The following is a 21075-nucleotide window of genomic DNA, read 5'->3' on the forward strand; positions in this document are numbered from 1 at the left end:
CATGTGCAAGAAGAGGTCACTAGGTGGTAATAATCACAGTGTTCCTAACAGTGAAGCATATAAAAGTAATTTTTAGAGAACACCTTATTTACATCATAGGAATTCAAGAGAAAAAACAGCAAAATTGGGGTAAAAGTCGACTGATAATAGAGATAAAAGGGCAGGAAAAAAGAATTAGAGCGGGAGATGGAGGAGGGTTTGTAGTAAGAAAAGGATATAGTAAAGAAGAAATCAGACTTCTTGAGTGTTTGGCTTGGGCAGCCGGGCCTTGAAAGTTTTTCAAGTGCCCTCTTACGATTTGAGTTAGCAAGTGATTCTGTGGCTGAAGATAATGTAACCATGAACAAAATCTCTGAATTCAAAAAGTCAAGAGACAAAAAAAAAAATATGTAGTCAATGCATATGAGTTCTGATGATTGGAATGCTAATCATAAAGAGAAAAACAAATAAATCCACATAAAAATGCACAACAAATGAAAATACTAAGTTCCAACACTGAGTATTATTAACAAGCTTATTTGGGAAATATTAAGTTATATAGAAATTGAAGAAACAAAATAAGGAACTGTTTCTGGTGTGAGACAATAGACCTAAATCTAAGTGCTGACTTGTACTTTGTAATCCAGCTTGCCCCTTCCTCTTTTCTGAAAAAGGTGTACATCTGCTCTTGGCCGTTTAGTGAGCAAGTTCTGTTTGTTAAAGATAAAACTGGTCTAACTAGAAACCTTCAAATCTCAGCTTCTGTAAAATTTGTTTAGTTTTGGGAAAAATCTCCCTTGGGGTGTGGGCTCGTCAACATTAGAAGCAAACGTTGCTTATATATTTTTCAGACCTGGGAGTTCCTTGTATCTCTGATTAACAACAGATAACTCTGAATGTTAGAACATTCTTCTTTGAGTTAAAACAGAACTTTCTACATATGTGTCCTAGCTTTGAGATAATTTTGGACTTCTGTACTTTTTTGCATGGTGATAGTCTACAGATGTCTAAATATGTTAGTCATGTATTCCTTAATCATTTAAAAGCAAAACAAATACATCTCAACAGTTTATTACTTCTAGAACCTAAATTACTTCTCTGTCATCAGGCTGCTATCTTTCTGACATTGTGGGGATACGTGTGACTCACTTTTAATATGTAGGATTGAAAGCCAAAAATATTAAGATGAATCACAAACAATTCACCATCAGGTAGAAAGTCAGTTCCATTTATGTACTCTTTTAAATGTCCACAGGAAACTACCAGTTCTGAATGTGGTAGACTCTCTAAAGTAGAAGACATTTTCAAAAAAATGCTCCCGGGACACTAAACATATATATATATATAGATGATGAATCCAGTTTGTATCATATTTGACCTCAGTGTAGCTTATAAATTAGGAACAAATGGTGCCCCAATAAAATCATAGTGATATAGGAGAAACTCAAAGTAGTAAAATTAAAGTTATAAAGAATTTAATAATAGATTTGCTTAGGAGATATTAAGTCACAAAAGTGGAATGTAGCTTAAGGAGCACTGTCTCCAAAATAGCCCAAAGATAACAATAGTCTGGAAGCCAGGCTTGTTAGAGACAGGAGAAACTAGAGCTAGGATGGAAATGTTTATTTACCAGGATTGATCAGCCACTAGGCTCCATTGCCATAACAAAGGAGATAGCCTTAATCAGCTATTGGGCTCCAAATCCCAACCTGAAGGACATAGGTTTAATGGGCAGCCAAGCCGCATAGTGTCAACATTATTCTGAAGTTCAGGTCTGCACTTGATTCCCCTGTGATCTTATCAGGAAACAATTGTGCCACTTGGCAGGATGAACCTGGCTAACAACTTTTTCAAAAAGAACACTACTGGTATACTTAAAATTAATTCTAGTAACATATAATTTCTTTCCTGTGAAGTCTCCTACCTGTTTAAATTGTTCAGAGTATAACCAGGAGGAGATTTAAGAATGGCAGAGTTTTTGGGGTGCCTAAATCTAAAGCATATACAAGTTAGTAAGAATCTTCTGTTGGAGGCCAACACTTATTTGGACCTTAGCCCCAGCAGGCCAGATGCTTTAGTAAAGACCTTTTCTCATTAATATCTAAATATGCAAAGTGATTTCTCACAAGGAAGGTATATTATTTTTCATATTCATTTTATTATAATAGCATAACTTCAAATATACACTAGCTTTATCTTTCTCATTTATGAATATGCTGTAGCATTTTGCTTAGGACCAATGTCTAAAAAGACTAAACAGATTTTTATATTTTTTAAAATATTAGCTTAAATAAAAGTCCAGAGTATTGTATTTCCAAGCAATATTGCTTATGCATTTCTTTTTATTGCCACTGTAGCCATTCTGCCCTGGCTGTAGACTCCAATCTAGCTGTTTTGCTTCTGCTCACCAATGCATCTACATTCTCTGTCCTACAGGTTGTTTTGTATAAGGAAACTTTTACTCGAGAAAATGGTTCACACATTCACCAACATCATCATATATCACTTACCTACTTTAGTTGTAGATACATTCTAATCATCAGATATACTAATGCTATTTGTTCCTCAGGGCTATTTCACTCACTGTTCAGCTTTGAACACTCTTCTCCTCTTGAATAACAAATGATTAATTCCTGGTCAATGAATTCTTATATTAAATGTTGTTTCTGCTATTCCCTCTGAATATTCAATATAGTTTTCTTATTCTTTCCATCATCTAACATAATTTTTTAAACTTTATTTTAAAAAACAAAGAAAAAAGAAAAAAAATTTAAACATTTTTGCATAAATGTATACAAATACATTTTTGTCAGTGCTTGGCTTTTTTTTTTAAGGTTTGATACTCTACATAAAGGTCTTACTAGTTACAATGAGCAAAAAGTACATGTAAAACAGGATGTAACCTGGAATTAGTCAACATTTTCTTGGTGAGTAAGGATTGAGCATAATGTTTTTGTTTTCTTTTCTTTTCTTTTCTTTTTTTCTTGAACTTCACACAGTCTGTGCGTTGTTTCTGGGGCAGTCCGAGCCTCTGGGGTTAGCATCCCACTATCAGTGACTGCATATTATGTCTGTTCTTTTGTGACTGGGTTATCACACTCAGGATGGTATTCTCTAGATGCAACTGTTTTCTTAAGAATTTGCTTAAGTCATTGTTTCTGATAGCTGAGTAGTATTCCATTGTGTAAATGTACCACAATTTTTGTATCCATTCATCTACTGAAGGACATTTGGGTTCTTTCCAGCTTCTGGCTATTATAAAAAGAGCTGCAAATGAGCATTGTGGTGCATGCATCTTTGTTGTATACTGGAGTGTCTCTGGGGTATATGCCCAGAAGTGGAATAGCTGGATCTTCAGGTAGTACTATGTCCAATATTCTGAGGAATCGCCAGACTGATTTCCAGAGTGGTTGTATCAGTTTACAACTCCACCAACAGTGGAGAAGTGTTCCTCTTTCTCCACAACCTCACCAGTACCTGTTCTCTTCTGAGTTTTGGATCTTGGCCAATCTGACTGGTGTGAGGTGAAATCTCAGGGTTGTTTTGATTTGCATTTCTCTGATGGCTAAGGATGTGGAGCACTTCCTCAGATGTTTCTCAGCCATTCGATATTCCTCAGCTGAGAATATTTTGTTTAGCTCTGTGCCCCATTTTTTAAAGGGGTTGTTTGATTCTCTGGTGTCTAGCTTTTTGAGTTCTTTGTATACCTTGGATATTAGGCCTCTATGTGATGTGGAGTTGGTAAAGGTCTTTTCCCATTCTGTTGGCTGCCATTTTGTTTTCTTGACAATGTCCTTAGCCTTACAGAAACTTTGCAATCTCATTAAGTTCCATTTGTTAATCTTTGATCTTAGAGCTTGAGCCATTGGTGTTTTGTTCAGAAAATATTCTTCTGTGCCTATGTGTTCTAAGGTTTTCCCTACTTTGTCATCTAATAGTTTCAGTGTATCTGGTTTAATGTGGAGATCTTTGATCCACTTACACTTGAGCATTGTACAAGGAGATAAGAAAGGGTCTATTTTCATTCTTCTGCATGCTGAGTACCAGTTGGACTAACACCATTTGTTGAATAGGCTGTCCTTTTTCCATTGAATGTTTACAGCTCCTTTGTCAAAAATCAGGTGACCATATACATGAGGGCTCATTTTTGGATCTTCTATTCTATTCCATTGATCCACATGCCTATTTCTGTACTAGTACCATGCAGTTTTCAGCACAATTGCCTTGTAATATAGCTTGAGGTCAGGGATAGTGATTCCTGCAGATATTTTATTGTTGTTGAGGATGGATTTTGCTATTCTAGGTCTTTTGTTATTCCAAATGAAATTGCACATTGATCTTTCCAACTCAATGAAGAACTGGGTTGGAATTTTGATAGGGATTGCATTGAATCTGTAGATTGCTTTTGGTAGGATGGCCATTTTTAAAATGCTGATCCTTCCAATCCATGAGCATGGGAGATCTTTCATAACATCCTCATCACAACACTAAGAGCAATATCAAATTACTTTGTTCACATGCATTTTTCTTAATTTTTTGTATACTCCTTAATAAAATTTCACAAAGTCAGGTGTCTCTATTTGACTTATTCATTTGCAGCAACTATAACGTTCCTATTGTATAATGTGAGGGCATGGTCATGCCAAGGTTGAGAGGAAGAATTTTATTGTAGATATGAGAGAGGACAGCCAGAGGCATCTAAGAGTCCAGAGCAGGGAGAGAAAGTAGTTGACCTGACATGACCAGTAGTGTGAACCAGGCCATGAGAGGAGAGAGTGAGAGAAAGAGCAAGAGAGAAAGGCCAAGGGGATAAAAAGAAAACTTAAAGCCAAGAAAAGAGAGAGAGAGAGAGAGAGAGAGAGAGAGAGAGAGAGAGAGAGAGAGAGAGAGAACATGTGGTTAAAAGGATATGGTTATATAGGACTAAGAAGCTAGGGGAAGGGATGCACAGGAGCTGTAGAAGTTTAAGGTAAGGGTGGGGTAAGAAGATCTAAGATGCCACCATGGACTCTGTAACAGGTTCTTTTAGTGCAGAGTAAGTCTGGAGACAAGTTTAGACTTTGGTATGCTAATAGGCACCATAGTTAGCCATTTGTCCGGAGTTTCTTTTGAATACACTATGAGCTTAGTAAGTACTTTTTAATTTTTTATATTTTTGTCAATTTGTTTTAAATATTACCAAAGTAGTAAATAATGAATAATAAAGGGTTAGACCCAGTGAGAAGGCTGGGTAACCCATCAAGTCTCAGTACCCTTCCAGAGATGGCTGAGACCCCAGAGAAGTCTTGCAAGTGATGTTAAAAACAAAATTTTTAGGGGCTCTGAGACTTTTCCAAAACTCCCCATTCTTTGAATGTGAGACCTTAAGGACACAGAAATGGTTAAAGTCAGACTCAGAGATTTTCTTGTAATCCCAAGGCTATGAGATCCTGCCTGTGCCTGACAAATAAAAAAAAATGGCCCAGAGTAATTCTCAGAAAAAGACACAGAATATACTGACTGATAGCCACTTGGCCCTCTAGAAAGCTATATGATACATGATACATGTCATAGTTAACTCATGCTCTAATCACCCAATTCTGAGAAAAAAGACAAAACCCCTCAAAGTTTTGAAATATATAAACAAGATTCTGAAAATGTAAAAACAAAGTTTTAGTGGACAGGTCAAGATACACTGACCAAGCTGAGTTAAGACAAAATAAAAATGACTACTTTAGGAACAGGGTAGACCAATCAGAATTACACCAGATTTCTCAACAGAGACTATGAAAGGTAGAAGATCCTGAACAGATGTCATGCAAACCATAAGAGAACACAAATTTTGGGCCAGGTTATTATATCCAGTAAAACTCTCAATCACCATGGATGGAGAAACCAAGATATTCCAGCACAAAATCAAATTTACACAATATCTGTTCACAAATACAGCCCTACAAAGGAGGATAGATGGAAAAGTCTAACACAAGGAAGGAATCGACACTCAAGAAAGAGCAAAAGAAAAACTATGAAAGGAAAACAAAAGAAGAAAAGCACAAAAACATAAATCCATCTCTAACAACAAAAATAACAGGAACCAACAATCACTATTCCATAATTTCTCTTAACATCAATGGATTCAATTCCCCAATAGTCTCACATAGACTATCAGAATGGATACATAAACAGGATCCAGCATTTTGCTGCATACAGGAAACTCATCTAGAGACAAAGACAAACACTACCTCAGAGTCAAAGACTGGAAAACAAACTTCCAAGCAAATGATCCCAAGAAACAAGCTGGAGTAGCTAATTGAATATCAAATAAAATAGATTTTCAACCAGAAGTTACCAAAAAAGATAAGGTAAGACACTTTTTACTCATCACTGGAAAAAATCTATCAAGATAAACTCTCAGTCTTTAACATCTTTGCTCCAAATAAAAGGGGACCTACATTATTAATGAAATCCTACTAAAGTTCAAAGCATATATTTCACCACACACAATAATAGTGGGTGACTTTAACACCCCACTCTCATCAATGGACAGATCATGGAGGCAGAGACTGAACAGAGACACAGAGAAAGTAGCAGAGGTTGTGAGCCAACTGTAATTAACAGACATCTCCAGGATATTTCATCCTAAAACAAAAGAATATACCTTCTTCTCAGCACATCATGGTACCTTCTCTAAAATTGACTATAGAGTCAGTCACAAAACAGGCCTCAACAGGTACAAGAAGATAGAAATACACACATGTATCCTATCAGATCACAATGGACTAAGGCCTATCTTTAATAGCAAGAAAAACAACAAAAAGCCCACATACATATGGAAGCTGAACAATGCTTTGCTCAATGATAACATGGTCAAGGAAGAAATAAATAAAGAAATTAAGGATTTTTTTAGAACTGAATGAAAATGAAGGCACAACATACCCAAACTTCTGGGATGCAATGAAGAAAAACTCATAGCTCTGAGTGCCTCCAAAAAGAAACTGGAGAGAGCATACACTAGCAACTTGCCAGGACACCAAAAACTCTAGAACAAAAAGAAGCAGATACACCCAAGAGGAGTAGATGGCAGGAAATAATCAAACTCAGAGCAGTAATCAACCAAATAGAGAAAAAAAGCACTATACAAAGAATTAACAAAACCAAGAGCTATTTTTTTTGAGAAAATCAACAAGATTGATAAACCCTTAGCCAGACTAACTAGAGGGCAAAGAGAGAGTATCCAACTTAACAAAACCAGAAATGAAAGGGGAGACACAACAACAGAAACTGAGGAAATTCAGGAAATCATCAGATCCTACTACAAAAACCCATACTCAACAAACCTGGAAAATCTGAAGAAAATGGATAATTTTTTAGATAGATACCATATACCAAAGTTAAATGAGTATCAGATAAACCATCTAAACAGTCCCATAACACCTAATGGAATAGAAGCAGTCATCAAAAGCCTCCCAAATTCTCCCACCCTACCCCCCCCCCAAAAAAAAAATCCCAGGACCAGATGGGTTTAGTGGAGAATTCTATCAGACTTTTATAGGTGACCTAATACCTATACTCTTTAAACAAGTCCACAAAAATAGAAACAGAAAAAGCACTACTCAACTCACTCTTTGAAGCCACAATTATGCTCATACCTCAACCACACAAAGACACTACAAAGAAAGAGAACTTCAGATCAATTTCCCTCATGAACCTCAATGCAAAAATACTCAATAAAATTCTTGAAAACCGAATCCAAGAACACTTCAAAACAATCATACACCATGATCAAGTAGGATTTATCCCAGGGATGCAGGGATGTTTCAATATATGGAAATCCATCAACGTAATCCACCATATAAACAAACTCAAAGAAAAAAGAAAACATAATCCTCTCATTAGATGCTGAGAAAGCATTTGAAAAAAAAAACAACACCCCTTCATGATAAAAGTCTTGGAATCCAAGACCCATACCTAAACATAGTAAAAGCAATATACAACAACCCAGTAGCCAACATCAAATGAAATGGAGAGAAACTTGAAGCAATCCCATTACAATCAGACTAGACAAGGTTATCCACTCTCCCAATACCTATTCAATATAGTACTGGAAGTCCTGTCCAGAGCAAATAGACAAAAAAAGAGAAGTCAAAGGGATTCATATTAGGAAGGAAGAAATCAAAACATCACTGTTTGCAGATGACATGATAGTATACTTAAGTGACCCCAAAAAATCCATGAGAGAACTTTTAAAGCTAATAAACAACTTCAGCAAAGTGGCTGGATATGAAATTAACTCAAACAAATCAAGTGCCTTCCTCTACTCAAAGGATAAACGGGCTGAGAAAGAAATTAGGGAATCTACACCCATCACAATAGTCACAAAGACTATAAAATGTCTCAGGGTGACCCTAACCAAGCAAGTGAAGGATCTTTATAACAAGAACTTCAAGACTTTGAAGAAGGAAATTGAAGAAGATCTCAAAAGATGGAAAGAACTCCCATACTCCTGGATTGGAAGGATCAACGTAGTGAAATGGCCATCATGCCTAAAATAAACTACTGATTCAATGCAATCCCCTTCAACATTCCAACTCAATTCTTCATAGAGTTGGAAAGAACAATTTGCAAATTCATCTGGAATAATAAAAAACCAGCGATAGCAAAATCTATTCTCAAGTATAAAAGCACTTCTTGGGGAATCACCATCCCTGATCTCAAGTTATATTACAAAGAAATTGTAATAAAAACTGTGTGGTATTGGTACAGTGATAGGCAGGTAGATCAATGGAATAGAACTGAAGACCCAGAAATGAACCCCCACACCTATGGCCACTTGATATTTGACAAGGGAGCTAAGAACGTTCAATGGAAAAAGGACAGCCTCTTCAATAAATGGTGTTGGTTTAACTGGCTGTCAGCATGCAGAAGAAAGCAAATCGATCTTTTCCTGTCTCCCTGTATAAAGGGCAGCCAACAGGTTGGGAAAGAATTTTTACCAATCCTACATCTGATAGAGGGATATTATTTAATATATACAAAGAACTTAAGAAGCTAGACTCTAGAGATTCAAAGAATCCTATTACAAATGGAACACAGAGCTAAACAAAGAATTCTCAACTGAGGAATACTGAATGGCTGAGTAGCACCTAAAGAAATGCTCAAGAACCCTAGTAATTAGGGAAATGCAAATCACAATTACCCTGAGATTATACCTCACACCAGTCAGAATGGCTAAGAGAAAAAACTCAGGTGACACCAGATGCTGATTTGGATGTGGAGAAAAAGGAACACTCCTCCACTGTTGGTGGTGTTGTAAGCTGGTAAACTACTCTGGAGGTCAGTCTGGCAGTTCCAGACTCAGCTATAGCACTCTTGGGCATATACCTAAAAGTAGCTCCAATTTCTAACAAGGAAACATGTTTTACCATGTTCATAGCAGTCTTATTTATAATATCCAGATGCTGGAAAGAACCCACATGTCCTTCAACTGATGAACTGATACAGAAATTGTGGTACATATACACAATGGAGTACTACTCAGCTATCAAAAACAATGACTTCATGAAATTCCTAGGCAAATGGACGGAACTAGAAGCTAACATCATGAGTGAGGTAACCAAGTAACAAAAGAACACTCATGGTATGTAGTCACTGATAAGCGGATAATAGCCCAAAAGGCTAGGAATACCCATAAAACAATTCACAGAAATTATGAAGCTCTAACAGAAGAAGGGCAGAAGGTGAAAGCCTCAGTCCTTAGAAGGGAGAACAAAACACTTATGGGAGGAAACAAAGGGACAAATAGAGGAGCAGAGATTGGAGAAAAGATCATCCAGAGACTGCCTCACCTAGGGATCCATCCTATATTCAGCCACTAAACCGAGGCACTATTGCTGATGGCGAGTAGTGCTTAGTGGCAGGAATCTGATATGGATGCCTCCTCAGAGGCTCTGCCAGAGCCATACTGATACAGATGAGGATGCTTGCAGTTAACCATAAGACTGAACACAGGGACCACAATGAAAGAGCTAGGGAAAGGACTGAAGGAGCTGAAAGGGTCTGCAACCCCATGGGAAGAACAACATTATCAACTAACCAAACCCACCACAGCTCCCAGGGACTAAAACACCAACCAATGAGTTCAAATGGAGAGACCCATAGCCCCAGGTGCATATGCAGCAGAAGACAGCATTCTCTGGATTCAGTGGGAAGAAAGACCTTTTTTCTAGCAAAGGCTTGTTTTCCCAGTCCAGGGGAATGCCAAGGCGATGAGGGGGAAGAGGGTGTTTGGGAGAGGCAGCACCTTCATGGAGCCAATGGGAGGGGGAGGGGGGATGGGAGTTGGGGGAAAAGGGATAACATCTGAAATATAAATACAGAGAATATCCAATAAACAAAGACAGAAAAAAGAATGGGGATGGACCTTTACAGCCTGTTTGGAATGGTTATATGTTTGGATGGAGGCCTGAGGTGTCCACAGAGGGATGAAAGCAGGGTGCTACACCGCATCTCCTTTATCTTCTGGGAATGGAGGCAGAGCATGAGTAGAGACTACAGCAGAAAGTCTTCTATAGAGCTTTGAAGGAGACTGGGAATTGAATTTCGAGGAGAGGAGGGAGAGGCAAAGATAAGCAGTTAGTCAACTTACTTCTCGGGTTCGATTGGCCTGTGGGTTCCCAGAGAAAGATTGTTGGAGTTGAGGGCTTAGAAAAGGCAATGACTTACAGGAGAGTGTTAGAAAGGAAAAAAAAAAACTGTGTTATCTATTAGAGATAGGGCAATGTGGGGTACAGGGAGGCTACAGAAGGTGTTGTTGCAGAGTTGAGAAGTAACTGGGTGATTGGATTTGAAAAAGCAGAGGAAACAGTGAAGCTCTGAAGTTAGCCTACCTGCTTCCCAGGGAGGAACATTCTGTGGATTCCACCAGGAACCATGTTTGGACTTCCTCACAAAATCTGCAGTGCCATACCTGATAAATCTCCTTTTGAGTTGTTAGTCAAGGATGTCCAAGAGATTCCTCAAACAATGTAGGATACTGCTAACATTCTTGGTTGTCTTACAGGATTTGAAGGTAAGGCCCTAGTGATAAAGTCCTCATGTACATTGAATACAAAACTTGGAAGACTCTAGCTGGAACTGACTTGGAAGCCTCCCTGCGATGTGGCTTTAATATTATTAGTAAGTGCTATGTAAGTCACCAGTGGAGAAAAACAAAAACAATCCCACCCATATGAACCACAAATGTGACTGCACTGGTGTCATATCTACAGTGGTGAAATAGTGACACTTTGACCTTGGAAGTAACCAACAGCTGTCTAATTCCAAATAGGAGGGAGTTTTCTAAACCAGTAAAATTTATGTCTTCCAAATGTACATCCCTATACTCACAGATAAGGTCGGCTTTTGCCTCTCATCTGTGAAGCTCATTTTGCAACAGATGGTGACAATTACATAGTACACAGCTGGTCAAAATGCAGAAAATGAGTGATAGTGGGACATCTAAACCCAGTGATACATCTGCAAACCCCTAAAACTAGCACTCAGGGAAAATTAGATAGGAGGGGTGAAATGTTTGTTATTAAACATTTTAATGGGTATATGAAAAGATGCAAACATAAACTCAGACAATGGAAATGATTGCTATTTAATATAATTCATAAAGGTAGCCATGCCTTTCACTGCTATAAACTGTCAGAGTTTAAAAGGTACTCGAGAAGACAGGCCAGTAATTATCATATCCCAGTAAAAGATAAAAAACAAAACAAAACAAAAAAAAACCCTAAGGCTCAAATATATGGAGTATTTTTTGACCTTGCTATCCTAATTTATTTTTCTGTTGGTATGTCAAAATACTGCAAGAAGCATGTATATCAAAATTTTAGGATACAATCCATAAGTGTAGAGAAGTCAAGGCAGCAACTTGAAACATTCATAGTCAAGAAAAAAGATAAACTAATTTCTAAAAGTTAATTGTTCAACTTGCTTTTCTCCTCTTCGCTCCTTTTGAATTCAGAATCTACATTCAGTAAATGGGGATACCTGTACTTAGGCAGCAACTTCCTTGACATGTCCATGGGCCAACCAATTCTCACCTTAAGGTTCTCTTCACAGGTCATTCTATATTGTGTCAAGCCAACAGTTAAAATGACCCATCACACTTGCCAAAGGTCATATTGACTATTAAAACTTTGAGTCAGATGTTGTTAAAATTAAATCCTTTGCCAAAATTATGATTTAAAACAGCTTAAGCTGTTTGTTGCCATATGCTGGACTTGATATGGAATATACCTGTGTTTGAAAAAATATAAAGAGAAAGCAAATGAGAGTAAATGTTAGAATAAATTGAATTAATGTCAGGTAATTATGCATGAGAGCTAGTATTATGTCCTTATTTTAGGGATTTTAGAAAGACTAGCACAAGTGGCTCCCACTTTGACATTGATTCAGAGACAAAATTTTTATATCCACCACTAGCTAGCCTTGATATGAAGGTCTATAAACAAGGAAAGAATTGTAACCACTCTAGCAGAAAAGGATGTATTCTGAAGAGAGACACATGAGTCCTTTTCTTTCTTCTAAAAGGATTCTGCAACAATAAACATGAGAAAGAGTCAGAATATTCACAAAAATCTCATGCAGATGGCAGGGAAATATCGAGTTTCTGGTGTCATCCAGACTGTTTTTAGAATTATTAGTGTCCACAGCCTAAGTCCTGTCTATTCTAGCAAGCTAAGTTTACCAACCCATCTTTAATAAAGAAGTCAATAAAGAAAACAAGTAATAACTCAAGACCAGCAGTCCATGACCCTAGTTTGTTTGAGAGCCACCTTTGTCAGGTAAGTTGTTTATTTCCTTTCCTATCCATCTCTCACCTGCTGGCATATCCACATCCACAGACTACAGACCTGTGGATGGAAAATTCCTTTTGTTACAAGCCACCTTTGCCAGGCAAACCATGTCTTCAACTCTCCTTCTTCTTGCCTGACACCATCTCAATGTCCAGACCTATGGTTCAGGTGTCATCTTTTCATGGTCTTATTAAAAGTGCATGCACCAGCCTTACATGGATTATGCATTCAACTTCCAAAAGACTACACCTAGCAACATAGACTTTGGTATCCAGAAATCCTGTCTGCCATAGTGGGAGGAGAAAGAAAATCTTTTTATTATACAAATAGTTGAAAATATACATGTCCACCAAAACAACCATAAAGAAAATTCTGGAAACAATACTTCCAACTGAAGAGAGGTGTGAGTGCAGGAAAGATCCCTCAAAAGAAAATAAATGAATCTCTAATTAATGAAACATAAAGCATGACTAAGAACACAATCAGTCAACAACTGGAAAAATGACTTCAATTAATACACACATATCCATAATAAATGTTAATGACCTCAAAACCCCAATCAAAAACAGGCGAACTGAACGGATTAAAAAACAAAATCCATATTCTGTTTTCCACATGTTACTCATCTTTTTTTAAATGAAAAATGGCAAAAAGTATTCTGAAAAAATGGGACTGGAAAGAAAGCAGGCTTTGTCATTCAAATATCTGAAAAAAGGAAAAAGAAATTAAACAAAAGCTAATCAGAAGTGAAGAAGAGCACTTCATTCTAATAAAGGGAACAATTAATTAAGAAAACATTAGGAACTACACAGGGATGCACTAAATATTGTTGCACCAATTTAATAAAAACCCCACTACTGGAATTAAATATGCAGATTATGACTAAGCTAATAATAGGTAATTACAAAATCTCACTTTCTCCAATAGATAGGTCACCTGGTCAAAAGAAAACCTTTAGAATTAAATTACATCTTATCTCAAATGACAGATACCTACAGAGCATTTCACACAAACATTAAAGACTATGCACTGTATCTGGAAGCCCAAGGTTCTATACAACCGAAGACATCCTGGGATACAAAATAAATCTTTACAAATTCAAAAAAATTAAAAATAATTTTATATATTCTATCAGATCTTTGTGCAGTAAAACTTAAAATTGATAGCAAACAATTCTTTGCTAAATATGCAAACTCACAGAGATTAAATAGCTCATTACTTTATGAATCAGACTCCATTTGCCCAAGCAAAATAAACATCTTCTGCACAGGTTAAGAAATAATCAACCAGATGAAGAGGAAGCCCACAGAATTGAAGAGAATCTTTTCTAACTATGTATGTGGCAGAATCTATAAAGAACTCAAAAGCAAAGACTCAAAACAATGTGATTAAAACAAATAGATATGAGAACTTACCAGAGAGCTTTTAAAAGATGGGAAAATTGGTAAGGACATATCTCAAAAATAGCTTATTTTCCTTAGCATTTATGAAGATGAAAATCAAAACTACCCCAAGGATTTATTTCACCACACTCAGAATGTCAAAGATCACCAAATAATTGACTGAGGTGGTGTGGAGAAAATGGAATTCTCACTTATTTTTGGTGGGATGGCAAACTGGTTGAGATACATTGGAGAACAAACTGTTCAAAAATTAAAACCATATCTATCATATGACCTAGATATACCACTCCTTGGCATATGACCAAAGGACTTGGCATCCATCTCTCCGGATACTTTCTCAGTATGTTCATTGCCATTCTATTTGCAAAGGCTAAGAAATGCAAACAACCTAAAAGTCCTTAAACTAATGCAGGGATAATGAAAGTGTGGTACATATACACTATGGAATGATATTCAGCTTTAAAGAAAAATGAAATTATGAAATTTGCAAGTAAATGTACAAAACTTGAAAAGATCACATTGAATGAGATATCCCAGACTAATAATGACAAATGTTGCGCGTTGTCTCATGTCAGAAGCTGCAAATATCAAATTGTCAGTATATATCATGAATAATTACAGAAATGAAAAGTAAAACGAGACCATTTTTGGTATAGAAAAGTAGGGTAACAATAGAGATGAGGGATAGCAAGGTACAAGTGATCTGATGGGAAAAATTGAAGAAACAGGGGGCCCTAATTATGGAGAGCAGGCGATATAAATACAGAGGGTAAGGATGGAGGAGAAAAATAACAGTAAAGATATATGAAAGAGTCACAAGAATTCACAGTATTGAAAGTCTTTCTAAAAATACCTCTATGACTAACTAATAAGTTGGTATATAGACATTTATAGTTTAAGTGAAATTTTTAGATTTGGGTGCCCCATCAAAGAGTCAAACACTATCCAACAAAAACCTTAACTCCAAACATAACAAGCCCTTTTTGAATTACTCAAGGTGTCCAAGAGACTAGCAAAGTATTGCAAGTATTTACTATATCCCTTGGTTGTCCCTAAGAGTTGGAAGATAGGTTAAGTCATTGTTGCTTAAGTACCACACAGTTCAGACACAGGGCCCAGAGTCCCCTGAGCTGGAACTGACCTGAAAGCCTCCTCATTGGGTAATAAGATATGTTACCAAAAGGCACTATGGATGCTTCTTCTCCAGCTTTGATGTCTATGAATCACACCGATGACTAGCATGGCATGACCCCCCTCCCCCCAGGATATAGTAGTGCCACACATACCTTGGCAAGTAATACCCAAATCTCTAATTCATCTTAAGATTCTCCCTATAAGAGGGAAATTATATAAAGGCTGTGCTCCCGGACCAGACACCCAGGCACTCTGCCACCTAGACCAGCAGGTAACCTGGGGCTGAGACCTAGTGAGGTTGTGCAGTGAGTACCCAGAACACAGTGCTTGGTGGTGGTGCTGGTGGCAAAGGTTCCTTACAGGCACACAGTAAGGGAGTACCCAAATCTACTGGGAAAGGTCATGCTCCCAGACCAGACACCCAGGTGCTCTGCCATGTGGACCAGCAGATAACCTGGGTGGAGGCTATGGCATGAGCACCCAGAACACATACAGGGCTTGGAGGTGGTGCTTGGGGTAAAAGTTCCTTTGTGGCCTACAGTAAGAGAGTATCCTGATCCACCCAGAAAGGCTGTGCTCTAGACCAGACATCCAGGCGCTCTGCCACCTAGACCAGCAGGTAACCTGGGGTACAGACCTAGTGAGGTTGTGCAGTGAGTACCCAGAGCAGAGAGTGCTTGGAGGCAGTGCCTGGACTGTGTCAGAGAGAATCATGATCTGCCTGGGGAAGGCTGTTCTGGAATATTAGCTCCACGGGCGCTTTTATACCTGGACCAGAGGTGAACCTGACACAAAGGCCCAGGGAGGGCACACTGTGAGTTCTCAGTGAGCAGAGTGCTGTACTCACTAGAAAAGGGTCCATTTTGGCCTGGAGAAATAGCCAGATCCCCACCACTAGTGTTCAGGACCAGTGGGCAAAGGGCTGAGCTCCCAGAGCAGCCTCACAAGAGCACCCCCACCTGAGCCCACAAAGACAACTGAGTACCTGCCACCAGAACTCAGTGCTTGCCCACAAAAAGCAGAACACTCAGAAGCAATTTTCTTTCTGAGCCCACGGACCCTCAGATCCATAGAAGAGTCAGGTGCCAGTCACTGACAAGACCACATATAACCACAGACAAAAAGATCGCAAGAGATAAGTAAAGGAACTTAAGCAATGGAAACCATTATAACCTGGCAACATCAGAACACAGCTCTCCCACCAAAGCAAGTAGTGGACTGTCAAACACTCCAGAAAAACAAGACACAGACTTGAAATCATACTTCATAATGATGAAGGAGATCTTGGAGAAGAGCATGAATAACTCCCTTAAACAATTACAGTAGAACACAAAAAACAAATAGAAGCATTTAAAGAGGAAACACAAAAATCACTTAAAGAACTACAGGAAAACACAACTAAAGAGATGAAGGAATTGAAAATGGAAATAGAAACAATAAAGAAAGAAAAAGAGACAGGCCTGGGGATGGAAAACCTAAAAAAGAAATCAGGAGTCATACAGCAATCCAATAGCCAACATCAAACTAAATATTTAGAAACTTGAACCAATCAGATTAAAATCAGGGATTAGACAGGGCTGCCCACTCTCCCTCTACCTATTCAACATAGTACTGGAAGTCCTGGCCGGAGCAATTAGACAGCAAAAGGAAATCAAAGGGATTCAAATCAGAAAGGAAGAAATAAAAATATCACTATTTGCAGATGACATGATAGTATACTTAAGTGACCCCAAAAATTCTACCAGAGAACTCTTACAGCTCATAAACAACTTCAGCAAAGTGACTAGATATAAAATTAATTCAAGCAAATCAGTAGCCTTCCTCTACTCAAAGGATAAACATGGTGAGAAAGAAAGTAGGGAAAAGATACCCTTCACAATAGCTACAAATAACATGAAATACCTTGTTGTGACCCAAACTAAGCAAGTAAATGACCCGTGTGACAAGAACTTCAAATCTCTGAAGAAGGAATTTGAAGAAGATCTCAGAAGATAGAAAGATCTTCCATGCTCATGGATCAGAAGGATCATCATTGTAAAAATGACCATCTTACAAAAAGTAATCTACAGATTCAATGCAATCCCCATCAAAATACAAACTCAGTTCTTCATAGAGTTGGAAAGAGCAATTTGCAGATTCATCTGGAATAACAAAAACCCTAAAATAGTGAAATCCATCCTCAACAACAAGAAGTCTTCTGCAAGACTCACCATTCCTGACCTCAAGCTATATTACAAGGCAATTGTGCTAAAAACTTCATGGTACTAGTACAGATAGGCAGGTAGATCAATGGAGCAGAATAGAAGATCTAGAAATGAACTCTCAGACATATGGTCACTTGATTTTTGACAAAGGAGCTGAAAACATTCAACGGAAAAACGACAGCCTCTTCAACAAATGGTGTTGGTTCAACTGGGACTCAGTATGCAGAATGAAAATAGACCCATTCTTATGTTCTGTACAAAGCTCAAGTGCAAGTGGATCAAAGATCCCCACATTAAACCAGGTTCACTGTAACTATTAGAAGAGAAAGTAGGGAAAACCTTAGAACACATAGGCACAGGAGAAATTTTCCTGAACAGAACACCAATGGCTCTTGCTCTAAGGTCAAATACCGACAAATGGGACTTAATGAGACTGAAAAGTTTCTGTAAGGCTAAGGATACTGTCAAGAAAACAAAATGGCAGCCAACAGATTGGGAATAGATCTTTACCAATCCCACATCTGATAGAGGTCGAATATCCAATATATACAAAAAACTCAAGAAGTTAGACACCAGAGAATCGAGCAATATTATTAAAAATTGGGTTCAGAGCTAAACAAAAAATTCTCAAATGACGAATATCGAATGGCTGAGAAGCATTTAAGCAAGTGCTCTACATTCCTAGTCATCAGGAAAATGTAAATCAAAACAACACTAAGATTTCACCTCATACCAGTCAGAATGGCTAAGATCAAAAACTCAGATGACAGCAGATGCTGGTGAGGATGCAGAGAAAGAGGAACATTCCTCCATGTTGGTGGGGTTGTAGGCTGGTACAACCACTCTGGAAATCAGTCTGGTGGTTCCTCAGAAAATTGGACATTGTACTACCTGAAGACCCAGTTATTCCACTTCTGGGCATATACCCCAAAGATGCTCCAACATACAATAAGGACTCATGCACCACAATATTCATAGCAGCCCTATTTATAATAGCCAGAAGCTGGAAAGAACCCAGATATCCTTCAGTAGATGAATGGATACAAAAAATGTGGTGTATTTACACAATTTAGTACTACTCAGCTATTAGAAACGATGACTTTATGAAATTCCTAAGAAAATGGATGCATCTAGAGAATATCACCCCGAGTGAGGTAATCCAGTCACAAAAGAACCGACATAATACATATCACTGATAATTGGATACTAACCTCAGAAAGCTCTGAATATCCCAGAAACAACTCACAGGACATATGAAGCTCAAGAAAAACAAAGGCCATAAAGTGAAAGCCTCAGTCTTTCTTAGGAAAAAATATAAGTGTATAGCACCCTCTCAGAGTATGGTTAATTTAGAACTTAAATCATTAATAATCCAAGAGCTAGGAATATAGCCTTGTGGCAACTTTTGGTATCCAAAGAGCATTATGTTTAATCTATACATACCAAGAAAACTCTGTTTCCATGTTTTCTTGTGTTCTACATGTATTTTATGCTTATGGTAATTAGTGGGATTCAATGCATGCTATCAAATCTCTAAAAGAATTAAGTACTGACAAAAGTATAATCATATATTGTCATGCCAAAATGCTTTTAAAAATCTGTACATGTATCTCTCTTTTTGAAATAAAGTTGTAAGGAAAAAAACTTTAAAAAAAGAAAAGAAAATAAAAGAAAATGACAACCAACAGATTGGTAAAAGATCTCTACCAACCCCACATATGATAGATGTCTAATATCCAATATATACAAAGAACTCAAGAAGTTAGACTCCAGAGACTCAAACAATACTATTAAAAATGTGGTACAGAGCTAAACAAAGAATTCTCAATTGATGAATACAACCACTCTGGAAATCAGTCTGGCGGTTCCTCAGAAAATTGGACATATAACTACCTGAAGATCCAGTTATTCCACCCCTGGGCATATACCGCAAAGATGTTCCAACATATAACAATGATACATGCTCTACCATGTTTCTGGCAGCCTTATTTATAATAGTCAGAAGCTGGGAAGAACCCAGATGTCCTTCAACAGAGGAATGGATACAGAAATTGTGGTATATTTACACAATGGAGTACTGCTCAGCTATTAGAAACAATGTCTTTATTAAATTTCTAGGAAAATGGATTTATCTAGAGAATATCATCCTGAGTGAGATCACCCAGTCACAAAAGAACAGACACAATATGCGGTCACTGAAAATTGGATATTAGTCTCAGAAAGCTCTGAATACCGAAGAAAACAAATCACAGACTATTGAAACTCAAAAAAAATGTCCAAAAAGTGGAAGTTTTAGTCCTTCTTAGAAATAATGATAATAATAATGATAATAATAATAATAATAATAATAATAATAATAAATAGCTAACAATAATATTAATAATAATAAATGTATCGCACCCTCTCAGAGTGGGGTACACCTAGACCTTAAACCACTAATAACTCAAGAGCTAAAAAGATAGCCTTGTGGCAATTTTTGGTAGTCAAAAATCATTATATTTAATCTTTACATACCAAAAACTTTGACTATTTCCATGTTACATTTTATTTTACATGTAGCTTATGATCTTTGTAAATAGTAAGATTTCAATGTTTATTATCAAACCTTTAAAAAATCAAGTACTGTGAAAAATATGTTCATATATATTTACATTAAAATGCCCTTAATAATCTGTATATGTATCTCTGGTTTTTAAAAATCAAGTTGTAAAAAAATTTTACCTGGTACTGGAAACTTAGTCAAATACCTAGGGGTCATGAGGTCATGAGATCTTAGAAGAGAAGCTACAACTGCTACCTTAGCAAGCCAGGAAAATTCCTAACCATATTCTACGTATTTGTACTTATACCTGTAAATCAGTATAGTCCTCACCCCATTAGGAAACCACATCCCATCTTTGCCTGAAGCAGCTTACATGCCTCTCTCTGGTACATATTTGCAACACACAGAGATCTTTGTAGAAAATCACAATCAATAAAATACAGAGTTGTGGAACCTCCAAGCACCTGTGTATTATATCAGATATCAAATACGAACTGCCCAAACAAGAGAATATAGAGAAACAACATTTGGCTCTAACTTGAGAGACTACTGAGTGTACTTCTTGATATAGATAGGAGATAATATTTATCTTTTTTATCATTTTATTTGATATTCTTTGAATTTACATTTCAAATGTCATCCTTTCCCCCTCTCCCCTTTCTTCCATGAAGGTGCTCTGTCTCCCAACCATCCTCTCCCACCTAGGCGCCTTGGCGTTCCCCTACTCTGGGAAAACTAGCTTTCATAGGACCAAAGTCCTCTCCTCCCACTGATACCAGACAATGCTATCCTCTGCTACATGTGCAACTGGAGCCATGGGTCTCTCCATGTGTGCTCATTGGTTGGTGGTTTAGTCCCTGAGGGTTCTGGAAGATTTGGTTGGTTGATATTGTTGTTCTTCCCATGAGGTTACAACCCCTTCAGCTCCTTCAGTCCTTTTTCTAGGAGCCTGATATGGATGCTTCCTCAGAGGCTCTGGCAGAGCCATA

Source organism: Micromys minutus (genome assembly GCF_963924665.1).
Source record: "Micromys minutus genome assembly, chromosome: X".
NCBI classification, from domain to species: Eukaryota; Metazoa; Chordata; class Mammalia; order Rodentia; family Muridae; genus Micromys; species Micromys minutus.